Source organism: Ranitomeya imitator, chromosome 2, assembly GCF_032444005.1.
Source record: "Ranitomeya imitator isolate aRanImi1 chromosome 2, aRanImi1.pri, whole genome shotgun sequence".
NCBI lineage: Eukaryota > Metazoa > Chordata > Amphibia > Anura > Dendrobatidae > Ranitomeya > Ranitomeya imitator.
This window is the reverse complement of record NC_091283.1, coordinates 378,971,324-378,981,259: the sequence shown is the minus strand read 5'-3', so window position 1 is coordinate 378,981,259 and position 9,936 is coordinate 378,971,324. Positions and strand designations below refer to the sequence as shown.

General features: G+C 39.7%; 1 pseudogene; it reads left to right on the top strand.

The window, feature by feature from the left end:
- Positions 1-545: 545 nt before the first annotated feature.
- On the top strand, positions 546-7,710 carry LOC138666623 (zinc finger protein 300-like; annotated as a pseudogene).
- The last annotated feature ends 2,226 nt before the right edge of the window (positions 7,711-9,936 follow it).

Genomic DNA, 9,936 nt, shown 5'->3' with positions numbered 1-9,936 from the left:
GTTAAGAGAGGGAAAAATGAAAGATTGAAAAATCGCCTGAAAGGAAAAAGAATATATTATACGCTGAGATTTTATTTATTTGGCCACTTCATGCTTTACCTGAGAGAATCCATGATCTTGATCCATCATTAGTTGTAGACGATCCATCTTAGGCCTAATACAGAAGTCTGATGTTCTATGTGATTTTCATTAACCGAACACGTCACAATTAGTCTGTGATGCTATTCACATGTTCTTGAGTCGCAAATCAAAAATATCCATACAGGTCTATGCGTCTGTCAAAATCATGAAATCATGGACCGCACACAGATGGCAGTTGTGGTCAGTTCTTAGGATTTTCATGATTTGCAATCAATAGGAGAAGCTTTGCAATTTCTTTTACCATAATTTAAAACCTCTGATGAAAATCTAATGGTAAAAACTGAAACTTTGACCAAACACTGAGGAAACTCATGAAAAACACTGACACCCAGAACATGTATGCATATGTGAAAAATGACTGATGCCTGAATGAGGCCTTATTAATGGTGTCCATTGTTTCCGCTATGATTATACTTACCAACAAGGTGGAACAAGGCCCCATCAGCTTGGTACTGACAAAACCAGATAGTGAGTCCAAAGGTTCAGACAGCACAGAGTTGGGGATGAATCAGTGTGGCAATGTTTTATTGAACCACCATCAAACAACATATAGTGCAGTCCCAGCAAATACATAAGATGATTTAAATTACAGTTGGCTTGCGGAATTATATAAGCTGCAACTTAAGGGCATCCAGGAGCGACTACCCCAACCAGTGGCACCCCGCTTTAAGCAGGCACTCACAGAGAGAAGGTAATGACAAGCTTACGAATCTGACAGCCCATTGAGGTACATTGCTAAGTGACTGGTTGGTCCCAATCTTGCTTCTCCGATTTTCTCCATGAGGCCAGGAGTCAAGATAGTTCCAATCTGGCTTCTCCGAACGTCTCCATGGGTTCAGTGATGTTGAATGGAGCAGATATGTATTCTGCTAGCTGGGGCCATGTTCCCTTAAGCTGGCATCCTGTAATCTATATGGACTGCTTCAATGGGTAATCATCATATTAGCAAAAATCAATTGTTCAATTACCCAGCCTCCCTGTCCTCCATGATAGCAACACAAACTGTTTGAGCTGATTATAGCAGGTAAAGAGCAGCCATTCAACAATTCACAAATAACCAACCAATCCACAACAAGTCAACATTCAGACAATGCATGTCCCTGGGCCTACTAAATATACAGTACATCTGGCATTAAGAATAAATGCTGCGTCGTCACAGACACATGTTATTACTAACTTGCAGGCGCCTTTGTTCTGCCTTCCTTCATGTATTGTGCTGTGTGGATTTCAGCATACGGCAAAGGCTACTTTCACACTAGCATCGTGTGACGGACGTCACAATGCTTCGTTTTGGAGAAAAAACGCATCCTGCAAAGTAGCCCGCAGGATGCGTTTTTTCTCCATAGATTTGCATTAGTGACGCATTGCGACATATGGCCACACATCGCGTCCGTCGTGCGACAGATGCATCGTGTTTTTGGCAGCCGGGCCACGACACCCCCCAAAAAAGCGCATGCGCGGCTGAAACTCCACCCCCTCCTCCCCGGAACTCACAATGGGCAGCGGATGCGTTGTAAAACTGCATCCGCTGCCCATGTTGTGCTATATTAACACACTGTCCGTCGGTACGTCGGGCCGACGGTTTGCGACGGCCCGTACCGACGGACTAGTGTGAAAGTAGCCTAAAGCTACTTTCACATTTCCATTTTTTTTAATCCGTCACAATGCATCAGCGCGACCGTCTTGTCCGTTTTTACCATCCGTTTCATCCGTTTTTTGACGGATCGGTTTTCCATGCCTAAAAATGGGAGTGTCCCAAATGTGATTGGCTACTGGAAAATAGGGAAAGCAATATATTGACTGGCTGGCTGTCTTCAGGCTGGCAGGAGTCTTGCTGGCATATTTGGGGGTGACGCCCCAGGCATGGTTTATATAGAATTGGGGCCTGTCTGGCAAATTGGCTACAAATTCCTGATTCTGAGCATGTTCAGTGTAAAAAATCGGATTCCAGCGCTGGACTCCGTCATACAAGGTGTCACGACGTATCCTGCGCCCATAGGCTTCCATTCTAGTCAACGACGTATGCCGCAGGATCCGATGCGACACGTTTTTCCGACGCAGACAAAAAACATTACATTGCATGTTTTTTCCAGACGACGGACCGCCAAAACATGATGGATCCGTCGCATGACTGATGCGACGTGTGGCCATCGGTCGCGATCCGTCGCTAATACAAGTCTATGGGAAAAAAACGGATCTTGCGGGCACATTTGCAGGATTCGTTTTTTTCCCAAAACGATGCATTGCAATGGATATGAAAAGACGGAAGTGTGAAAGTAACCCTCATCCACTTCCCAGTAAACCGACTGTATGGGTTCTTAAGTCTATATTTATTGAGATGACGAACAGTGGACGATAATGGTAGATGATATTGTGAGATATGCGATATAATGGATGATCAGGTAAAAACTACAAAAGTAAATAACAGTGCATCAGTACTTGGCACATACAGCATGTTACAGGATGCAATAACATGAATACCAGAGATTACAGAGCTAACACAGCATAAGGCAGATGCACAGTTATCATGGCTATCTTAGGGCAAGTTCAGGCTGTCAGCATTGTATTACTTTATACAGGCAAACATCTATCTGCATACAGAGAAACAGCAATATGAAACAAAGCACAACATGCCTAACTACACACTCTGCTACACAGTGGCTGCATAACTGTTCTAACACAAACATGAAGGTACATTTGTGTCTCACCGGAATCCGCTTATTGAGAGCGATGATCTGTAGGAAGAGAGAGCCAGGAACACGTGTGTAAGGCCGGCGTCACACTAGCGAGTTTTATGGATGTATGAGAGGTGCAGAAAATACGGATTGCACACGGTACAATGATTCTCTATGGCCCAGCTCCTATCTGCCGTATTTTACTGATCCGTATTATACGGTCTTGAACGGCCGTAGAAAATCGCAGCATGCTGCGTTTGTCAGCGTATTGCGCAAAAAACCGCCAATGAAAGTCTATGGGAGCGAGAAAAATACAGATTACACACGGACCAACAGCGTGACTTGCGAGAAATACGCAGCGGTGTTCTTGAGAATATTCTGAAAAGTTCCCAGGTTCGAGTTCATATGAGGACATCCAGCAGAGGGCGCATCACCGCGACTCGAGGTAACTAGAGGTCATTCCCCTGCATTCCATTCATTCCCCGGGTTTTTACAGCCACAAGCACAGCTGCATTAGCAGAGCTCCTTGGTGTAAAATGATTTAACCCCTTCAGATGGATTTACAGCGTGGGACAAGACTGAACGACGGAAGGTATGGAATATTGTTGTTTGTTTTTTTAACTTTGTTTCAGGTGACAAGGGTCTTCAGGTGGATTAAGAGTACAATAAAATATTAAACAACCTGTGTCTTTATTTCATTAAAATACTTTAATAATGTGTGTGTTTTATTAACCATTTCATACTATTGGATTAATAATGGATAGGTGTCATAATTGACGCCTCTCCATTATTAATCTGGCTTAATGTCACCTTACAATAGCAAGGTGACATTAACCCTTCATTACCCCATATCCCACCACTACAGGGGAGTGGGAAGAGAGAGGCTAAGTGCCAGAATAGGCGCATCTTCCAGATATGCCTTTTCTGGGGTGACTGGGGGCAGATGTTTTTTAGCCAGGGGGGGCCAATGACCATGGACCCTCTCCAGGCTATTAATATCTGCCCTCAGTCACTGGCTTTCCCACTCTGGCGGAGAAAATTGCGCGGGAGCCCACACCAATTTTTTCCGTGATTTAACCCTTTAATTTAACAGCTAGAGCCACCAAATTTTACACCAAGACACTTCTTACATTACTAAAGCGGAATATGTAATAAAAGAAGGGATATGAGATGGTTTACTGTATGTAAACCATGTCTCATATCATGTCTGGTTTGAGAAGGAGATAGGAAAAGCCGGCAATTGAATTCTAGAGCTGTATGAAATATATATATGTACATATATACATAGTCATGGCCAAAAGTATTGACACCCCTGCAATTCTGTCAGATAATACTCATTTTCTTCCTGAAAATGATTGCAAACACAAATTATTTGGTATTATCTTCATTTAATTTGTCTTAAATGAAAAAACACAAAAGAGAATGAAGCAAAAAGCCAAACATTGATCATTTTACATAAAATTCCAAAAATGGGCCAGACAAAAGTATTGGCACCCTCAGCCTAATACTTGGTTGCACAACCTTTAGCCAAAATAACTGCGACCAACCGCTTCCGGTAACCATCAATGAGTTTCTTACAATGCTCTGCTGGAATTTTAGACTTCTTCTTTGGCAAACTGCTCCAGGTCCCTGATATTTGAAGGGTGCCTTTTCCAAACTGCTATTTTTAGATCTCTCCACAGGTGTTCTATGGGATTCAGGTCTGGACTCATTGCTGGCCACCTTAGAAGTCTCCAGTGCTTTCTCTCAAACCATTTTCTAGTGCCTTTTGAAGTGTGTTTTGGGTCATTGTCCTGTTGGAAGACCCATGACCTCTGAGGGAGACCCAGCTTTCTCACACTGAGCCCTACATTATGCTGCAAAATTTGTTGGTAGTCTTCAGACTTCATAAAGCCATGCTCATGGTCAAGCAGTCCAGTGCCAGAGGCAGCAAAACAACCCCAAAACATCAGGGAACCTCCGCCATGTTTGACTTTAGGGACCGTGTTCTTTTCTTTGAATGCCTCTTTTTTCTCCTGTAAACTCTATGTTGATGCCTTTGCCCAAAAAGCTCTACTTTTGTCTCATCTGACCAGAGAACATTCTTCCAAAACGTTTTAGGCTTTTTCAGGTAAGTTTTGGCAAACTCCAGCCTGGCTTTTTTATGTCTTGGGGTAAGAAGTGGGGTCTTCCTGGGTCTCCTACCATACAGTCCCTTTTCATTCAGATGCCAACGGATAATACGGGTTGACACTGTTGCACCCTCAGACTGCAGGGCAGCTTGAACTTGTTTGGATGTTAGTCGAGGTTCTTTATCCAACATCCGCACAATCTTGCATTGAAATCTCTTGTCAATTTTTCTTTTCCGTCCACATCTAGGGAGGTTAGCCACAGTGCCATGGGCTTTAAACTTCTTGATGACACTGTGCACGGTAGACACAGGAACATTCAGGTCTTTGGAGATGGACTTGTAGCTTTGAGATTGCTCATGCTTCCTCACAATTTGGTTTCTCAAGTCCTCAGACAGTTCTTTTGTCTTCTTTCTTTTCTCCATGCTCAATGTGGTACACACAAGGACACAGGACAGAGGTTGAGTCAACTTTAATCCATGTCAACTGGCTGCAAGAGTGATTTAGTTATTGCCAACACCTGTTAGGTGCCACAGGTAAGTTACATGTGCTGTTAATTGCACAAATTAGAGAAGCATCACATGATTTTTCGAACAGTGCCAATACTTTTGTCCACCCCCTTTTTTATGTTTGGTGTGGAATTATATCCAATTTTGCTTTCGGACAATTCTTTTTGTGTTTTTTTCATTTAAGACAAATTAAATGAAGATAATAGTACCAAATAATTTGTGTTTGCAATCATTTTCAGGAAGAAGATGAGTATTATCTGACAGAATTGCAGGGGTGTCAATACTTTTGGCCATGATATATATATATATATATATATATATATATATATATATATACACACAGTATATGTTTTTACGAATATTTGAGCCAATGGATCCATTGTATGTCCGTTTTGCAAGCCTGCGAGAAAATCTTGCGGTACGAATGCCATACGGATTACATTCGGAGGATGAAATGTGCAAAATACGCTGACACACCCTGCCTATGGATGACATACGGATCACTATTTTGGGAACATTTCTGCGTATTACGGCCGTAAAAAACGGACCGTATTTTAATAAGCTGAGTGTGATGCCGGCCTAAGACTCAAGGTCCGGGGGAAAATGGTTACTCTTGCCCGGGAAACCAGGGGGGCGGTTCTAGTCAGAATACAGGCTTAAAGTGAAATGCTCCTGAATACAGGAACAGGATAAATGTGTACCTAATGACCTATAATGGTGACAACTGGTACTACATTGTGAATTAACTTGCTGCACATTAATGGGCAGAACAGCCTTCATGAATCTTTACTTATCGTTTCTATGATAAAACTCTGAGAAGCGAACTGCTGAAAGTGCACTACCTAGTGAAGAGACATAATAATCCACATGTCAATGCTTTGCCGTCTACTAATGTCAACTTTCTCCTATTCAGTTGAATTTTACCAAAATATTTAAAGAAATGTGTAGCGGATTGTACAGGGGAAATGCCAATGGTGGGGGCTGAGTTTGGAGCAAGTATTCCTGGGCCAAGCTGCATCTGATAGAGAATTCCATCAGATATCAAAATATTAATTAGATACCATTTTCCCATTTCTCACAAAATGCTTCTATATAATTGCTTTAAAATCAGTTATTGTAATAAATATTATTCCCCGTTATTGAATAAAACTAAAATCCATTTTATTCTTGGCAGATGGCTGTAGCAGAAGCTCAGAGAAAGATCTGTTATTTTCACATTTGAAAACAGATGATCATGATCTCACATCAGGTTCATATGAAGACCAGATAATTATCCTGGATCCACCTCCAAGTCCTCACATCAAAAAGGTTTCAACTGATCCTTTTCCACAAGTCCTGTCTTCTGATTCGTCACACACTGTTGAGCATAGTAAAAATTACAGAAAGGATAGGCAGCATCAAAGGACTTACAAAGGAGAGAAACCATTTTCATGCCCAGAATGTGAGAAATTTTTTCCAAGCAAATCACACCTTGTTAGACATCAGAGAATTCACACAAGGGAGAAACCATTTTTATGTCTAGAATGTGGGAAATGGTTTACACAGAAAAAAACTCTTGTTTGTCATCAGAGAATTCACACTGGGGAGAAACCATTTTCATGTTCAAATTGTGGGAAATGTTTTCCATCCAAATCACGCCTGCTTTCACATCAGAGAACACACACAGGGGCGAAACCATTTTCATGTCCAGAATGTGAGAAATGTTTTACTCAGAAAGCATATCTTATTATACACAAGAGAATTCACACAAAGGAGAAACCATATTGGTGTTCAAAATGTCAGAAAGGTTTTATACGCAAGTCACACCTGGTTACACATCAGATTATTCACACAAAGGAGAAACCATTTGTATGTTCCGATTGTGGGAAACGTTTTACACAGAAAGGAACTCTTGTTTGTCATCAGAGAATCCACACTGGGGAGAAACCATTTTCATGCTCAGAATGCACAAACTTTTTTCCAAGCAAATTACACCTGGTTAGACATCAGAGAATACACACAGGGGAGAAACCATTTTCATGTACAGAATGTGGGAAATGTTTTACAAACAAATCATGCCTGCTCACACATCAAAGAAAATACACTGGGGAGAAACCATTTTCATGTTCAGAATGTGGGAAATGTTTTTCTCAGAAAAGCGATCTACTTATACACAAGAGAATTCACACAGGGGAGAAACCATATTCATGTTCAGAATGTGGGAAATGTTTTAAAGTCAAATCACATCTGGCTAGACATCAGAGAATTCATGCAGAGGAGGAACCATTTCATGTCTAGAATGTGGGAAATGTTTTTCTCAGGAAGGAAATCTTGTTATACACAAGAGAAGTCACACAGGGGAAAAACCCTTTTCATGCCCAGAGTGTGGGAAACTTTTTAGAAACAAATCACATGTGGTTACATGTCAGAGAATTCACCCAAAAGAGAAGCAATTTTCATGTAAAAAATGTGGGAAGTATTTTAATGATGGCTTCACTCTTAGCTTGCATATGAAAACCCATACAGAGTAAAAAACAAACAAACATTTTTCAAGTTTAGAATGTAGTAAATGTTTTACAAATAAAGCAAGCCTTGTGCATCATTAGAAAACTCATATAGGGAGGACGTAATTTTGATGTCACATTTTCGTTAACATCCGATAAATCAGACATGGAAGCAGCGATTTTTTTTTTTTGTGTGACAAGTTCATCAAAATCTGTTAAAGTCAAAGTAAAGTCACATTACATATGAAAGGGAAAGTCATTTACAACACCAGAGATGATCAGGAGATGCATGCAATTACCAATAAACACTTGTTATCGAAAAAGGGATGAAATCCAATCTACACACCTTGATATTCTCCTGTAATTTTAACAATTACATTTTGGTATTTGGACCTTCATCAATAAAGATAGATTTTTGCATCTATAAAATTTCTTATATTTGTATGCCATTATAATGTCTCATATATATCTATTATATGTTGAATTATCTTAATTATGCAGATGTCATGATCCCTTTGATCTATTTACCATTAATAATGTGTTTCTTACCTTATATTTCCTAATCTATTATCACTTCCTGCTTATCTACTACAGCACCAATGTTATATCATATGCGCATACACTAGAACTACTGAATACAGTATACATTTCTCATTTTTCAAGTCCTCTGATGTGTTCCTCTTTAAACATATTTTACTTCACATCAATGTTCACAATCTGTGGACTAATTGAACATTCTATGTATTATGTAAGGATTTCTCTTTTCACACATGCGCGGTCTGTGTACAGATCATTAGTGGCGCAGAGCTCTTATGTGCATGCCCAACCTTTGCTTTTAATTAACTTTGGCAATCTCGCATTGTACCTTGGGCTGTAAATCAACTGAACTTTCTTATATTCTGTATAAGTACTCTTGTACGCATGCGCCGATTCTCAACAAATTGGCACGTTTTCTGCACAAGCCCGGATAATTAGTTCACGCTTGCGCATTTATAACTCTAGATACTTTGATACTTCTTGTTCGGGCATGCTCAATAAGTGTTTCAAGCAGACTATCAATATAGCATATTCGAACCTACACATTGGCGACCTTAAATCAACTTTTATTTATATTTTCTGTTCACGCATGCGCATTTCATATTTCCAAAGTCTGATATAACTCATTGATTTACTCCATTTGTCTCCCACACCTGGTAATTAAATGATTTACCTCATTATTCGATTTTCTTTAAGTGTATATAAGGGACATTATCTGACATCATTACTCATTCTTACCCCTGAAGAAGTAAAAGCTTGTGTGGTGAAACGCATGGGATTTCCTCTCTTCATTCTACTTTGCCTCATTCACTTGTTCCTTGTTATACTTATTTTACCCTATTTGATTTATTATTTTGATTATTATTATCTGTGCTTTGTATAAGTCCTTGTGCGCTGACATGCATATCACTTCAGTGTTTATTAATTATAATTTAGGAATATTTGTTTATTTTTTGCTATCTTGGCTTTACAAATTGTTCATATTCCTTTGGTAATCATTCTATGTCAGTGTAAACTAAACTTCTACTTTGTATATAAGATTTTCTTTGGATATCCTGTGAACTGTAATATATTGGGCATATGAGGTTAGGTGGTAATCTAACTTTAGATAAAATTAATCTGCATATAAATGGCCTATTGACTTTCGAAATATGTTTTTAAAATGTATGTCTTTTTTTTGTATTTCATTAATTGCCATTTATAATAAAGGCTTTTATCTGATGATCCATACACACGTCCATACTTCTTTAACTATGTTGTTGTAAGTGTTTTAATAACGGTACAATTCTTCACTCACACAGGGAAAACAACATTTTCATGTACAGAATGTATAAACGTTTTACAAATAAAGCGAGTCTTGTTACACATCAGAGAACTCGCATAGGGAGGAAGCCATATTCATGTCCAGAACGTTTTAGCTTCATCCACAGGACACTCTGCCATGTGCCAACATCTTGATATCTCCTGATGAACCCAATATGGG